Here is an 18,271-nt window from a genome sequence, read left to right on the forward strand (position 1 = left end):
GTGAGCCATTGATGCCATCGTCGACAAAAAATGAGAAAGAAGGGAAGGATGCGAAGCAGGAACACACACACGTAGAGTGAGAGAGAGATAGCTCGGCAAGAGTGACGAAGAAGATGGGAGCTCGTGCCACTGTACCTCTGGTCGCGGGAGAACGTCGAGCACTGCTACCACCGGAGGATGATGTTGCACCGCCACAGGTATTGTTCGAGGCTGCCATTGCTATTGTTTTGCCTTGCCCTGTGATGCCCTGTACCACCCAAAGTGTTGCTTCTAGTGGCGTCCGCTCCCACTGAAGTAGTTTGTTGTTCTGCATCTGAACCCTCCACCACCATTTTTGTTCCTTCTTAGTCACACGTCTGCTTGCTGGAACTACTACTGGAGGTGGCAATACGAGACAGATCCAAGAGGTGCCACGAGGTGGAGACCCAGACAGAGGGGCGGAGAAGAAGAGGGAGGAGGAGGAACAATGGCAACGTTAAAAAGCGAGAACAGAAAGGAAGAGGGTGGAGGAAGGGCATCAGAGATATGTTGGAGAAGATATGTAGATGAGAGTAAAAGAAAAGTTTATGGGTTTGAGAGACTGAAGAGAGGATGGGTGGATGATAGGAAGAAAGGCTGTGTTTGTGGTTTCGTGTTCTATTCGATGATAAACTAGAACAAATAATCAAAATTCAATTTATTTTCATTTTTTTCATTCGAAAATTTGAGACAAAAAATATAATAATAAAAAATATAATTATGAAAAATCAACAAGAATGATGAAAGAAAAAATGAAAAATAAGTTGTGTCCCTTGTTAGTGTCTCTGTGTCCTTCTTATCAAGATAAACATAAAATACACTAAATTAGTATCTCTGGACATATTGTCTCTGTCCATGTTTCTTCTGTCAAACACGATTTTTTGTCTCAGTGTCCTGTCTCTGTAAACAAATGCAGATAAAGGTTTCAGGATAAAGTTGGAATAAAAATGTTGACTAACAATTGACTACTTAAAATTTAACATTAAAGATAAAATTGAAAGTTATTTCAAACGTTAAGAAAAAAATTGAATCGAATTAAAAGTTAAAGGTATTTTTGAATAATTTTAAAAATGTTAAAGACAAAAAGCATATTTTACCCCCTAAATTGTTTATGAAAAGATCCTAACTCATTATGACGTATTTATTTATTATTAGTAATAAAATTTATTATATTTCTAAATAGACTCAAACAGTCTAATTCAAAATATCCCTAAGAGCTTGTTTGAAATGTTGAGAATTAGAACTCATTTAAGATTTAATTTTTTTCTTACTTTGGAATAACTACAGATTAATTATTTGAATTCTTTTGAGAATTTTAATTCCCATTTTTTTCTCATTTATAAATCAATTCTCATACTCTTCAAACCTACTATGAAAATGTAAAAAATATATCTATTTACAATTAATAAAATAGCTTTGTCAATGATAATATTGTAAAAAAAAAGAAAATTTAATTCATATAAAAATTATTCTAAATAAAAGAATTTAATTCTATTGATATACTAAAGTCATTCTAAATTATAGAATTGAATTTTAAATAGAAATGAATTCCTTTTTTTAAAGAAAATACAATTCTTTTCTCATATTAAATTGTTTCCATACAAACTCTAAATTAAGAGCATCATCAACAAAGTTGAATCTTCAACCCCACTAAAAATACCCACCCACCTAGACAGTAGCCGGCGACAAGACCTTGCCAGCAGAACAAACTTAATGGAATTTTAATTTGTTAGGAACTTTGTTGAGCAAATAGAATTTTGTTGTGTTACTCTTCCGACTTGTTCATCTTTAATCCATATTGATTAAACCATGATTCTTGAAGCCTCTTTTTCTCCCTTTCTTAGTGTTTATGGTTATACCAAAACTGAATGTTAGTATCCCAATTTACTTATGTAGTCAATATCTACAATCCTAATGTACTCATTAATAATGTTGTAGTTGTATATGTGTTGCAATTGCTGCTACCACTTGCATTGCGTCTATATAATGTTATTGACTATATAATCATATCTTGGGCAAGTAGTGCAAAGAAGAGAGCATAAAGGTATCGATGAGGATGAGGATGTTAGAGAAGGGAGTAGACAGAGTAGCTGGAGAGGGAACAAGAGTCGTGAAGAGAGTGCGTTGTGCAGGAACTTCCAAAGTCAAAGAGCTGAACCGGACTACGTAGGTCAACTTGGAGTGGTTAAGGAAGTCGATGAGTTCGATAACACAAGAACGGGAGGGTAGTGGAGGCGGCCGCAATGGTTCAGGAAAGTCAAAACCGTTTCCTTGGTCTTATGACTATGGTCGTTGGTGCTATTTAAGATCCACCACCGGCTGCCGCTTGGGTGAATGGGCATTTCTTAGAAGGATTGAAGATTCAACTTTATTTATAAATGTACTTATCTTAGAAATATTTTTAATTAAACTAAGTTTATTTTAGAAATATGATAATATTTTGGAAGAATGGATAAAAGTATACATGAATTTTCACACGGTAGACAGATGTATACTTTAATTTTTTAATGAGTCATGTGCACACATTAATATCAAACTCTGTTGGTCATTTATATCCTTCCATCACCTGAGTAACTTTTCTAGCAGTAGTAGCGCCTTATTTGCCATGGGTGGCTCTATACATTGTGTGACATGGCTCTTTTGATGATACAGTGAAAAATAAAGGTTAACTTTTTGAATTTGTTAAATTAAAATAAAAAAGAAAAAGCTTTACAAGTTATAAAGTCTCCTCATTCTCTTCATTCTCATAAGTTAATTCAAATAACAGAGACCTAGCAGAGAGTGAATAATGAGAGTGAAATGTTGAAGTCTTCGCATTTGTTGCAGTGTGTGATTTTTGTTCTATTCTGAAGGCAAACGTAAAATGGTAAGAAGGGTTTCTTCCACACATAGGGTAGTAGACGAACGAGGAAAGTTGTGCAGTAGACGCGATCAAAGGTAATGTTTCCCCTTTATTAATTGTTGACTTTGGTTTATGATTTACTGGAAAAGGCTATTCATTAGTGAGTGATGTTAATTTAGGTTTTGATTGTTCGATAGTTTGATTGAGGGTTTTTCCAAAAAGAGAAAGCAAATGATATAACATTTTTGTATCATCATAAGGGACAATTTGATAGAAACACGAACAAAATTCTGAAATATATTGGAGGAGAGGTAGTTGCGATTCAAAGGGTGAATGTGAAAACCCTTAATACATTTTTCATAGTGGGGTTATTTAAGGATTTGGGGTAATATTTCTTTCAAGAATTTTTTTTGGGATGAGAATGAAATAGTCAATGGTTTGTATTTAAGACAGTGATGTAGTTTGAATGTATGAATTTGCTATTGAAGTGATAGATATTGTAGATGATAAGCCATACATAATTCTTGACTCTATTGAACAACTTGTACCATAAGAAATTCCAAAAAGAAGGACTAAGATGATAATTTGTAGAAATCCAACTCCAAAAAAGAATATAGATGGTATGAGTGGAAATAAGAGAAACAGAACCAACCAATGAACAGACCAAGGCCAAAAAGATCCATTTCCCAAGCATGTACCTACAAACCAACCAATCCTACAATCCCAAGCTCCAAATATCAACCAAAACACCATCCAACAGCAAAGTGAAGTCCAAGTCCAATCCCATAATGTATCCCAAAATCATATCGAAGGCCAAAGTGAAGTCCAAACACAAATTGAATCTGGAGTTAATGATGCAATGGGTCCAACTTTGCAAACAGGTTCTATGTCAGGTCCTTAGCCAGCACAACAAAGTCAATGCTAGAATGAGGTGCACACTCGATAATTTAAAAGCAGTCAAAAGAATAAAAGAGCATCGTATAATATGCTAGCTCCCACTGGTCAAATGTTTGTGCAAGGAGGAAGGAATGCGGCATCAAAGATCTTTGTTCCTTGTGTGGAGTATAATTTCTCTAATTTAGATGATGATAGTGACTCTGAACCTGACTACCATCATTATGAATCTAAAGATTTACATAGTCTAATGTCATCCGATTATGAGGAAGATATGATAGTGATCACAATGTGTGGCCTCAGGAAAACCCAGCAGCACCTTTTAGCCAAGTTCATTTAGAGCTTGGGATGGAGTTTGCTATCATGGATGAGTTTAAGAGGGCAGTAAGAAAGTATAATATTCAAATAGGAAGAAGCATCAAATTCAGCAGGATAAAGCCTACCAAGTGAAGACTTTTGTAGATCAACACATCTGTACTAGAAGACATAATAACAAGTTTGCAGATAGGGTATGGATTACTGAGATGCTAGAAGAAAATATTAGAGACCAATGAAAAATCACTTGTGCTGAAGCTAAAACTTGGTTTAAGAGAGAGTTCAATGTGTCTATTAATTACAAGATCTAGAGAGACATGAAAAAGGCAAGAAAAATAGTGAAGGTTTGAAGAGGGAACAATATACTGAGTTGAGGGATTACCTTAACCAACTACTTTGCAAATCTAGGATCAACTGTTCATTTGGATACCACTCCAATGCCTAACTCCATGCCCTTGTTTAAGAGAGTTTACCTTTCTTTTAAGGCATGTAAGAAGGGATTTTATGTTAGGGCGTAGACCATTCATTGGCCTTGATGGCACATTCTTGAAGGGTTTCTATAGAAGATAACTACTTACTGCAATAGGTCAAGATGTGAATAATCAAATTTTTTCAATTGCCTATGCTATGGTTGATTCAGAAATTAGAGATAACTGAAAATGGTTCTTGAAGCATTTACACAACGACTTAGGCAACCATAGAGTGCTTGGTTGGAACTTTATTTGTGACCGACAGAAGGTATGGAGTTTGTATTTGTTGAATTCAAATTGAAGGACAAACAACTTAAAGAAAAAATGTGGCAGTGTTGCAGATCCACCACATCTCAAGAGTTTGAGGCTCCGATGATGAGGCTACAAAGGATCAATGTAGATGCATGGGAGTATTTGAATGAGCTTGATTCGAAATTGTGGACAAAGGCTCATTTTAGTGAGTGGCCAAAGGTTGACAATGTAACTAACAACAATTCCGAGATCTTCAATGGTATGATTGTGAAGTACAGAGGTAAACCCATCATCAGAATGTTAGAGGAAGTAAGAGCATATGTAATAAGGATCATGGCAAGGAATAAAAAGAATCTATCTGGATATATTGGAACTGTTACACTAAGACAATTGAGTAGGCTTGAGAGAGAGAAAGAGGAGAGCAATAAGTGGACTCCCACCTGGTCCAAAAATGATACTGGTCCAAAAATGAGGTTAAGAAACATCCAACTAAAGATACTATAAATTTGGGAAACCAAAAGGGCACTAGAAGATTCTGGCAGCTAACAAGCTTACCTTGTATGCATGTTTGTGTTGCACTTGCTCTTTGGTGGACGAAATTGTGATCCATGCTCTTTGTACTTGTATGAAATTTAATAATTGGCTCTATTTGAATTCACAACTCCGTTCAACTAACCAGCAAGTGTACTGGGTTGTCCAAGTAATAAACCTTACGCGAGTAAGGGTCGATCCCACAGAGATTGTTGGTATGAAGCAAGCTATGGTCACCTTGTAAATCTCAGTTAGGCAGATTAAATTGGTTTATGGGTTCGAAAACTAATAATAAAAAGAAAATAAAAAGGGATAGAAATACTTATGTAAATCAATAGTGGGAATTTCAGATAGGTGTATGGAGATGCTGTGCTCCTCTTGAATCTCTACTTCACTACTCGCTCTTCCTTCAATCTTTCTTACTCCTTTCCATGGCAAGCTGTATGTAGGGCATCACTATCATCAATGGCTACTTTTAATCCTCTCGGGAAAATGGTCCTATGCGCTGTCACTGCACGGCTAATCGTCTGGAGGCATCACCCTTGGTTGATAGCTACATCCCATCCTCTCAGTGAAAATGGTCCAAATGCTCTGTCACAGCACGGCTAATCATCTGTCGGTTCTCAATCAGGTTGGAATAGAATCCATTGATTCTTTTGCGTTTGTCACTAACGCCCAGCCTTCAGGAGTTTGAAGCTCGTCACAGTCATTCAATACGGAATCCTACTCGGAATACCACAGACAAGGTTAGACTTTCCGGATTCCCAGGATCCTACTCGGAATACCACAGACAAGGTTAGACTTTCCGGATCCTCATGAATTCTGCCATCTATCTAGCTTATACAACGAAGATTCTGTTGGGGAATCTAAGAGATATGCGTCCGGCCTAAGGTAGAACAGAAGTGGTTGTCAATCACGCGCGTTCATAAGTGAGAATGATGATGAGTGTCACGGATCATCACATTCATCAAAGTATTGTGCAACGTATATCTTGGAATAAGGATAAGAGAGAATTGAATGAAAAGTAATAGTAATTGTATTGAAACTTTGAGGTACAGCAGAGCTCCACACCCTTAATCTATGGTGTGCAGAAACTCCACCGTTGAAAATACATAAGTAAAAGGTTCAGGCATGGCCGAATGACCAGCCCCCTGAGTGATCAAGAGACCGAATAATCAAAGGCTAAATAGTCAAGAGATTAAACTGTCAAAAGATATCTAATACACTAGTAAAAAGTCCTATTTATAATAAACTAGCTCCTAGGGTTTACATGAGTAAGTAATTGATGCATAAATCCACTTCCAGGGCCCACTTGGTGTATGCTTGGGCTGAGCTTGATCAATCCACGAGCTGAGGCTTCTCTTGGAGTTGAACTCCGAGTTATGACGTGTTTTGGGCGTTCAACTCCGGATCATGACGTTTTTCTGGCGTTTAACTCCAGACAGCAGCATGTACTTGGCGTTCAACGCCAAGTTACGTCGTCAATTTCCGAATAAAGTATGGACTATTATATATTGCTGGAAAGCTCTGGATGTCTATGTTCCAACGCCGTTGAGAGCGCGCCATTTGGAGTTCTGTAGCTCCAGAAAATCCATTTTGAGTGCAGGGAGGTCAGATTCCAACAGCATCAGCTGTCCTTTTGTCAGCCTTTTTCAGAGTTTTGCTCAAGTCCCTCAATTTCAGCCAAAATTTACCTGAAATCACAGAAAAACACATAAACTCATAGTAAAGTCCAGAAATGTGAATTTAACATAAAAACTAATGAAAACATCCCTAAAAGTAGCTTGAACTTACTAAAAATTACCTAAAAACAATGCCAAAAAGCGTATAAATTATCCGCTCATCACTCTTAGAGGTCGCAGGTCAGAGGAGTAGATCCACAATTAGCATGGAATGCAGATATACATTACCATTTATCAATTCAATATCAACCTTGTCCTAAGCAGAGAATTCTGGGATAAGACTGATAGTTATCCTCCACTGCCTCCCCACTATAAAAAGCCAATTGGTAGGCCTACTAAAAAAAAGAACAGATAAGAATGAGCTAAGACCAAACTCCAATCCTCATAAGCTAAGGAGAAATTATGGTGTAACCATATACAAATATTATGGAGAGGTATGACTATTAACTAAAATATTTGTTTAGAATCTTATTGATTGCTTAAACATATGTTTAAAACCATATATAATCACATAAACTTGTTTTTGTAGTTTGGTCATAACAACAGGACTTATCAACAAAAGAAGGATGATATTCTAGATGAGGAAGTAGATGTGGCAGTAGAGGCAGCAACAAATCCATAAAACCAACAACCACAAGTGAGATAGTATATGATGTTCATATGAAAATGCACTAAATCACATGTTATCTCACCACTTGAATATATTATTTTTCAGAACACTAGAGAGGCAACACCACAGGTTAATGAAACCCCACCTCCATCTAACAATTTGGGTTCAAGTATTAAGGTTAAGCCAGTTGTTAGTGTTGAGACAACGAATGCTGCAAGCCCTTCAATGAGAGAAAGGTTCATGAAATTTATGTCTACCCCAAGCCTGACTCAACAAACTATTAGTGGCCTAAGACCATCAATAGCACTTAGTATGGGTGGCCCAATTGAAAGTGGTCCAAGTAAAAAAGGTAATCCAAATGTAAAAAATGGTAGAAGCTCAAAAGTTGGTCAAATTGCAAAAAGTGGTTCTGTAAAAAAAAGGTTTAAGTGATAAGGCTGATTTGGGTGCAAAAACTAGTCCAATGGTAAAGAGCGGCTCAAGTGCAAAAAGTGGAACAAGTTCAAAAAGTGGACCAAGTGCAAAAAAAATAAGAGGTAAAACAAAATTAGCAAGTGGAGGTGGAACAAGAGCTCTAACTCAGAAATAGTAGCTTTAATGTTGTTGTTTGTATTGAAAAGAGATAATTGGTGTTATAATTTGGACCAGTGGCTTCGATGTTGTGATTTAGGCCTATAATTTTGGTGTTATGATTTAGACCAATTACTTTGTTATTTTGATTTTAGGCCTATGATTTTTGTATTGGTATTATGATTTAGACCTGCACCTTTGCGGATTGGATTTAGGCAATTGTTTTGATTTAGTCCTTTATTTTGATGATGATAAGCATAGATTTGTTGTTTGCTATTTTGTAATATGAATTGTAGTTTGGTGTTAGGCCTTTGTCTTCATGATTTGTTTGTTTTTAATGACAAAATCTAGTTATGCTTCATTCATGAACCCAAGGATAATTGTAGCCATTTCACATAAGTTGCATAGCATTTATCATCATAAATATAACAAGAAATCATATACCTCCCATAACGAAAACGAAGAAACAATCTCTCTGGATTCCACTCTATCGTAGACTCAAGCACCATTGCATCAAGTCCATGCAGACACGGACCGTTGTTGTAGTTGAACTTCTTCTTCTTCCTATTCTTCAGCGCAGAAGAGGAGCCACCACAACCATTCACACAAGCATGAGGTATATTCTTTCTTCGTTGAGATGGTGACATTTTGGTACCTTAGGATTTACGAATCCCTATTATAGAGACGCGAAGAAGGTTTAGAGAGAGAATTTTATTTTAATATCATAAAACAAAAGCCACAAACTACAACAAATTCGACTGCAGACTTCAGCAATTCATTCTCATTGTTTACTCTTTATTAGGGCTCTATTATTCGAAGTAACTTATGAGAACGAAGAGAATGAAAAGAAGTTGTAATTTGTAAAGCTTTTTCTTTTTTATTCTAATTTAATAAATTCAATTATTTAATACTTATTTTTCACTAAGTCGTCAAAAGTGTCATGTCACACAATGCACAGAGCCATCATGGCAAATAAGGCGCTGCTTGATAGCCATTATTGCCAAAAAGTTACTCAGGTGACGAAAGGAAATGACCAATAAAATTTGATATTGATGTATACACATAACTTATTTAAAAAAGTAAAATGTACATCTATCTACCATATGAAAATTCATGTGTATTTTTATCTATGTTTTCATATATTTACTCATAAGTAAATATATCATACTATCATAGTAAGTTAAGATCTCTTTGTAAATAATTTAGACAACTCCAATTAATGGAGCTTTCTACAAGTGTTCTATCAAATATTTTGCCATGTATGTATATAGTTCGAAAAGAGAAGTGTTAGGGGCTATTAAAATTTATTATTTTTGGCCATTATTTAGCTATCAACGTAATTCTTTTAGTCTACTAATTCAATAACATATTTTATCTTATATTTTTAAACATTAATAGTTAATTATTGACAAAAAATAATAAATTTTGAGACTTATATGGTAAAATTGTGTGATATGCTCTAATATTTTAGTGCATGTGAGTTTTACATTATTATGAGATATTTTTTACTTTTCAAAAAATATAAAACATCACCTACGTTTTGTAGCTAAAATTTTTATATATGAATAATTTTAATATGAAATATAAAAATATTTGATTATTTTAATGTTTTATACGATTGTGGTGACGTTTTATAAAAAAAAATATTATTTTAATTGTAAAAACACAAAATGTTAGTGATGTCTTGTAAATAACCATAGCAGTGTTTAACAGATAGCTTAGTTCATTATAAAGGATTTCACATCTAATAATATAATATAGAAAAAGAAAAAAATTAACGTTTTGTGTGTAAAAATATTTTTAAATTTGTTAAATACAAAACGGACAGTGCCTTTTTTATTAAAAAATAATTAAAATCTATTTTCTTCACAAAACGGCAGGGCCGTTTTCATGTGATAATTTTTTTTGGAAATTCAAAGAAGAAAAACGTCAATGACGTTTTGAGGATTTTTTTATTTTTTTGTTTAAAAATCTAAAACCTAACAGTACATATTAATAATTAATTAATAATTTAATTTTATAATTAAAAACTAAATTTACTACAAGTATAAATTAACTAAAAAAATATAAATTAATAATAATTAAAACTTTTAATATTTTACGTAAACATAAAAAATTCTAAAAATAAACTCTAATCATTAAATAATAATCAAGATTAATAATTTTCTGTAAAATAATTATAATTATAATTTTTATTTTAAATAATTGTAATTTTAGTTTTATTTTACTAAAAATTATTAGCTGTGATTATTACTTAATGGCTGAGGTTTAATTTTAGAATTTTTTTTATGCTTGCATAAAGTATTAGAAGTTTCAATTATTATTAGTTTATATTTTTTAATTAATTTATACTTGTAGTTAATTTAGTTTTTAATAATAAAACTGAATTATTATTAATTATTAATATGTACTGTTAGGTTTTAGCTTTTTTTTTTCAAATAAGAAAATCAAAAAAAGAAAGTATAGAGCGCCAATGAAAAAAACTCTCAAATCGTCATTGACGTTTTCCTTCTTTAAATTTCAAAATAAAAAAAAATTACATGATGAAGAAAAAGTTTTTTGTTTTATTTTTTTAAATAATAACGGCACTGCCGTTTTATATTTAACGAATTTAAAAAATAATTTTATACACAAAATATAAATGACATTTTGTACCTTTTGAAAAGTAAAAACTATGCTATAACAATATAAAACTCACGTATACCAATAAAATATTAGAATACATCACACAATTTATTATAATACCAAAAATATATTAGCAAAATTTTAATAACCCTCTAACCTTTCTCTTTGAAAATACAACACACAGAAGTTCCTTGCAAACTTCTGTCAATATGACCTTTGGTACTTCATCCAAGTCATTTGATAATTTCATTGAACTTCTTTAGGAAGTTTGTTTAATGAAGTTAATTCAACAAGCATGAATAGATAAAATTTGCCAAACTCATGAGTGGAATTAATTTTCATTGTCACATAGACGTTATTGTCGATTTGTCATCGTCATTTTCAGGCCCATAGAGAGAATTAGCCAGCATTCAACCCTTGGAAAAAAGGAAAGGAGGCCGCCAATTGAATTTTAGGGAAATATTTAAACAAAGATTTAATTATTTTTAATAGTTTTTATAATTTTATTAAATTTTTAATTAAATTTTTATACTTTTTTAATTAAATTTTTATATTATTTTTAATTTTATAATTAGATATTTTTTGTGTTAAAAATATTAAAATTAATAAAATATTCTTTTTAAAAAATTATAGTTTAGTTTAGTTAAATATTATAGTCAAATATTTAGTTTAGTTATTAATTATAGTTATTTTTAATTTGTAAAAAAATATTTTGTTAATTTATACGCTAACAAAGATTTAATTATAAAATTAAAAGTAATATAAAAATTCAGTTGAAACAAATATAAAAATTTAATTATAAATTTAGTGAAATTATATAAACCAACTGAATAATTAAATCTTAAATAAACTAAAAATTATTTGAGTAAATAAACGTATTAGCAAGATTTTGAAAATCGAATCGGTCATCGAACCATTATAGTCACTGGTTTATTGGTCCAACCATAATTCAATTAGAAAAATCGTTTTAAAATAAAATAATAAATAAATTATAAATAAATATCCTAAAATATAATTATAGTCTATATAAATCTTAAATTATCTTTCAAATTTGAAACACTACATAAAATGTCATCAAACAAAGTTATATGATCTTATCAAAATATAAACTCAAAGTTAAATAGTAAACGAGACAAGAGAATGTCTTGAAACCAAAAAGTTATAATAACTTTAATAAGGAGATGATTGAGAACCTTATATGATAAACATATTCATGTGAACGGTGGTCACTTTATAATAATAAATTAAAGACATTACACATCATTCTAGCAACAAAATTCTGATTCCAACAAGATACACTGAATCATATATGTACAGTTCAATACAAAACTTATTTATTTATAAAAACTAAAAACACTATCAATAGAGGACAACAACATGATCAAACGGTAAAAGAGACAAAGTCTTTGACAATTGTTACAGGACAAATTACATTTGTATTTTGTAGTTACATAATTTGTAACATTTTTCAGCAATACCCTGCAATCAACATGTTTATCAATAACTAGTTCTCATTGAAAACAAAACAGTGTCAAGCATGAAGGTTTTCAATAAATAATAAAGTTAGTACCTCTGAATGGCACCCAAGCCTCTGCTATCCATTACCAAGTAGTCAAGTTTTAAGTCCTCAACAACTTCACAAACTTTAATGTCAAGAACAATCAACAACAAAAATTAAAAAATAGTAACAGATAATCACTCTAAAAAAACAACAGTAGCAACAAAACAACACAAAATCAATAATTTCACATTCATAAATCAAGAACAATTAGTAACAAAAAAAATAGCAGCAACAGCATAACAACACAAAATCAATGATTTCACATTCAAAAATCTAGAACAATCAACAACAATTACACACAAAACAGTAACATAGAAAAACCAAAGTTAATCAATAATCACATTACATTCAATAATAAATAATCAGTAAATTAAAATAATAAAATCACAACACATACAAAATAGCAGCATAGCAGAACCAAATAGAAAAATAAATTTAACACATCAGAAATTACCAAAACATACAAAGAAATTAAAAAAAGAAAGCTACGAACCCTAAGATAGAGGACGCAGCGTGACTGAAGGTCGCGGACAACAAGGACCGCGGAGAGTAGAATGGCTGATAAGCAGACAGTGACGCACCTGAGAAGCACATGATGTCTTGACTGAGAGGAGGAGGAAACGACGACGCTTGCGATGATTCTTCCTCTATGTGAGCGCAACGGCAAGCGGCGAGACGATAATGAGCGGGGAGACGACGGCAACACGACAGCGAGCAGCTCCAACCCTCAACCAGAGAAGCCACGGGAAGATGGGGACGACGTGCCAAACTACAAGAGAGGGGCTGGGTTCAGGACAAGGGGAAGGAGGAGGCTGCGGAGGTGCCGACAACAACGAATGGAGCCGACAGAACCCTAATTTTTCGTTAAAATTTAGAACCCAAATTTTTTGAACTTTGAAACTTTGCTTTTCTGATTCTGAATAAGTCACGAAAGGGGTGTTGGGGGAAGGGAGTGGGTGATGCGTTATGCATTGGGCTTTTTTAAAAAAATAAAATCCTCAAAACAACGTCGTTTATAAGAATCGGTCGGTTTTTGATACCGGCCAGTTCAACAATTTTCAAACAGTTTTTAATTTGACAATTTTAAATACTAAATCGGACCGTTTTTATCTCCGATCTCGATTCGACCGACCGATCCGATCCAATTTTCAAAACCATGCATATTAGTGAGAAGAAATGCCTTTTTTAATTCGTGAAAAAGTTTCATACACATTTTAGAGATAAGTTTCATTTACTCATGTTAAATATCTCGTGTGATGTGACGAGTATTATTTAGCCTTATCAATGAACAAATATCAGGGCAGTTGTCAGTATATTTTAGATAGAATAAATTATTATTTATAGTCACAATTTTTTTATGATATAAAATTATTTTTTATTTTTTTATATATAAATTTATTAATATTTTAAATATTTACAAAATAAAAATGATAGTGTATTCTTTCAAATTTTATATTTGTTTGATAGGTATGACTTTTTTGTATTTAATAATTATATGTTAAAAAAATATATAATTAAAAAATCATATGTTATGTTTGATAATGTTTTTATTAGAACTTATGACTTTTGATTTTAGATATTGAGAAATTATATACTATGTTTACTTTTTTGTTGATGAGTTACAATTTTTTATTTTTCATGATTATGCATGAATTAAAAATAGTTATATTTAATGTTTTGCATTGTTTATGGTTTATTATTTTTTGTTATTATTAAGTTTTAAATAAAATATTATTAGTTTAATGAGGTCAAAATAACGATTTTAATTAACATTTTAAATGAGCAAAAACTACTATTTTAATATGGAAAAATTGGCATTTCAACTGCTATTTCAAATGAGAAAAAATTGTAGTTTAATTCGGTAAAAACAATAGTTAAAATTGCCATTTTGTAAAATAATATGCTAGTTTAATTTAGTAAAAACAGTGATTGTAAAAAACTGTCATTTTATCTGGATATAATGATAATTTTAATCGTTATTTTAAACATTTTAAAAACTGTCATTTTAAGTTTTTAACTATAGGAATTATAGCAGTTTTTAGAATAGCCCTTCAAATTGCAATGTTTTTTAAAAGTGTTATTTTAAGATATAATGACAGTTAAAATCGTCGTAATTACGAAAAAAGAATGACTATAAGAACTATTTTTTTTAGTGAAAATTGATACTTCCAAAAACACACAAAAAAAAAAATTTTTTAGAAAGGAAGTATTTAGTAGTCTACTTTCTTATGATAAAAGCAATTTTTTTTACTCTAACCTATATATAATAAAAATATAAAAGAGAGTTAGTGTAAAAATTTTCGTTCTTAATTAAAATATCTTTAATTATATATAATTTATAAATAATTATTTTGTTAATTCTAAGAGTTGAAATTATGACCATTTAATTTTAATATGACATGCTTATTATCTAAATTAATTAATAATTTGGTTAAGTACTTTTTTCGTCCCTAATGTCTGAGACCAAAATCAAAATCGTCCCTGATATTCTTTTGTTATTAAAATCATCCTCAACATTACAAAACGTTATAAAATCGTCTTTTTTTACTTCAATTTTATTTTTTTTACCAAATTACCATTAATAATTAAAAATAATAAAAATAATATTAAAAACAAAAAAACCCTCCCCCCCGTATCTCTTCACTTTCTTCACTCCCCATCCCCTTCCTCATATCGCTCTCTTCGAAACCCCCAACCCTAATTTTTTCTCCCTTTTTGTCGTCCTACTATCTCCGCTCCCACCTCCTTCGCCACCTTCTTCTCCCTCTTCATCAATAACCTCAACCATTCCTCCATTGACGTTGGCCTCACCTTCCTCAGCCACCCACAACGACCACTTTTTTGGCGATCCTGACCCCTCCTTAGCCCTCAACGACAACCATGTCGGCATCAACCTCAACGGCGTCGTTTCAGCTCTGGCCACCGATTTGGGTCTCTTACTCTAGTGGTTTCAGCTCTGGCCGCCGCCATCACGTCGTTCTCCATCACCGTTGTTCCTATCCTCAGCTACAGCTGTGACAGCGCCAGCAGCAGTAGCTTCCCACACATCGTTCCTCCTCTTTCCCTCAACCGGGACGGCAACAAATGGCAACAACACCACCCCTCTTTTGAGTTCTCTATTTTTATCTTCGTTCTTCCTTTTTTTATTTTTTTTATTTTTGAAGAACATAAACATTATTTCTTTCTTTTTAATTTTTTAATTTCTGTTGTTGCTGATTTTGGATCTGAAATTGTGATTGATAATTATTGAATTATTGTTTAATCTAAAATTTTTGTTGATTTATTTTGTGGATGTTGCTGTTGATTTATTTTGGGACTGTTGTTGTTGCTGAAAGAAAAGTGTTGGGAGTAATGAGTGGGTGATAATAATTTAGGGTGATGAACGGGTAATAGAGAGAAAGAAGGTGTTTTGGTTATGATGGCAATGGTGATGGTTATGGTGGTAGTGGTGATGGTGGTGAGGAAAGGGAGAGGGAGGAGATGCGAAGCGATGATGATGATGTGAAGTTAATGGTGAGAGTGTGGAGATTTTTTTATTATTTTTGTTTAAGGGTAAAATTGTCCAAAAAATATTATTTATGGACAAAAGGACGATTTTATAATGTTTTGTAACGTTGAGGATGCTTTTAATAACAAAAAAAGGTTGGAGACGATTTTGATTTTGACCTCAGATCTTAGGGACGAAAAAAGTACTTAACCCTTTATCATTATTATCTATACATAATTTTAAAAAAGTAAATTAATATGTTAATGTACTAGTTAGCATAAAAGCGATGTTAATTATATTCGAAATAGACACAAAATCAATTTTGAAATTTCGATTGTAATTCAACCATACACTGTATATTTTGATTCTCCAACATATTATTCCTGTTAAAAAAGAAAAAAAAATCAAGCTGGCACAGAAAATGCCAACAGAAGGAAGGGTTGATTTCATGTATTCAACAACTAGATTCAACAAAGTCTGTGTTCCTACATTGCCTACATAAAACGACGCATAACAAAATCAATTTAATTCATAAAGATCAGAAAAAAAATCTTAATAAAAAATTATAAATCTATAAAAACAAAAGAAAATTTGTTATTATAATTGTTATAAATATCATTTGTCCTAACAATTATCTAATAGTCACGAGAAGTTTAAGAAAGTCCAAGCACAATTTACAGAAAAAGTGAATTGCATCACAAGATCAACGCACTTCGATCTAGGCTATATGGTATATGAAGTTGTAGAACAGATTTATAACTCAACATTCAACAAGTTTGCAGTTACATACGATATGATATCAGCTGAAGTTGAATGACGGTGCTTATTATTCGAGTCAAGAGGGATATTGACATATTGTGTCGTCATTCTCTGAGCGCGTTAAGTTTTGAGTGAGTAAATAAAGTGTCACCAAGATATATATTGGGACGATGGAGCAAGAACGTAAAGAGGAGGCACACACATATCAAGAACAGCCACGACGAGCCTCTGTTGGAGCCAAGAAGCAAGAGATTTGACGATTTGATGTTTCGGTCACAAAATATTTGTGAATTTGCATCAGAATCTGAGGAGTTGAGTGTGATTCTACACCGCGCTTATAATAATGCTATAGTTGAGATGCAATAATACAAAGCCAAAAACAAAGAAAAATATTCGTTGTCTCACGAAGATACTTTCTTGGAAGATATTAATGAGTTTCAAAGCCCTCCACACATAAGAACAAGAGGACATTCCAAAAATAGACTGTGATAAAAAAATTTAATCTTTGTTGACTGAACTAAATTAATATATGACAAATAAAACAAAAAAATTTTACACAAATTTTTAAAAAAGCTCTTATTTGAAAAAAAATTATCATGCTAGGTGTACATCAAATTCAACCACTAAAATACGCTATCAGAGTAAAATATATATTGAAATACAAAATACATATTAAAAATGAGTTAAACTATACATGTATTTATATATATAATACATATTTGTATACAAATATATAGCGACTGATTTTAGTAGTGAATTTTGGTGCGTAAATAGCATTTATAAAAAATATCTTCATACGAAAACAAGAGAAAATGATAAATTGATCCTTGACTTTTTGGTCTGTAGATATTTAAATCCCTGAAAATTTGAAAATATATTTAAGTCCCTCACTTCTTTAAAATCTGGACACATCGATCCCAGGATCTAATTGTCCCATTTTAAAAACTCTTCCACGTGGACATTCGTATTGGCCAGGTCAGTATAATGAGAGTCAGGTTTGATTTTTTTGTTAGGTCTGACAAACTCAAATAAATAGTAGGGATCAATGTGTCCAGATTTTGAGAAGGTTAAAGATTTAAATGTATTTTCAAATCCTCTAAGACTTAAATGTCTGCGGACTAAAAAGTCAAGGACCTCTTTGTCCTTTTCTCCAAAAACAATTACCGAAAATTTCAAAGACGTTCTCGTCACCTTCATTGCCTCTTCGTCTTCCTCAAGTCAGCATCGTCGTGGCTTGTCCACTGTCCCCTCATTTGATTAGCGAATCTCTTTTTCTCTGTCAATATCATCAGACTCAAACATTTGCTATGGTGAACAATAAAGGTTTAGATTTTTTTTGGCACTGTGATAGTGTTAGTTGGGTGATTATCCTGGTAGATTGTGATTCTGATACTTGCATTTAACTTTTCTGAATATTTTCTGTCATTCATTTTTTTCGTGGTTGTGTTCTAGGATTTAGGATTTCTTTTATTACCATTGTACTAATTTCTTGTGGTGTTATTCCAGTTTGCAAAGTTAGATGCATGTGTTAGTGTAGTTAACTGTTAGTTAGTATGACTGTAAATATGCATTTTTTTTAAATAAGTGATTGTTTAACATTTTTGAAAATTGGAAATTACTGTAATGGTGAACTTTGGCATATTTTGTTGCATTTT

The sequence above is a fragment of the Arachis stenosperma genome, chromosome 10 (genome assembly GCF_014773155.1).
Source record: "Arachis stenosperma cultivar V10309 chromosome 10, arast.V10309.gnm1.PFL2, whole genome shotgun sequence".
NCBI classification, from domain to species: Eukaryota; Viridiplantae; Streptophyta; class Magnoliopsida; order Fabales; family Fabaceae; genus Arachis; species Arachis stenosperma.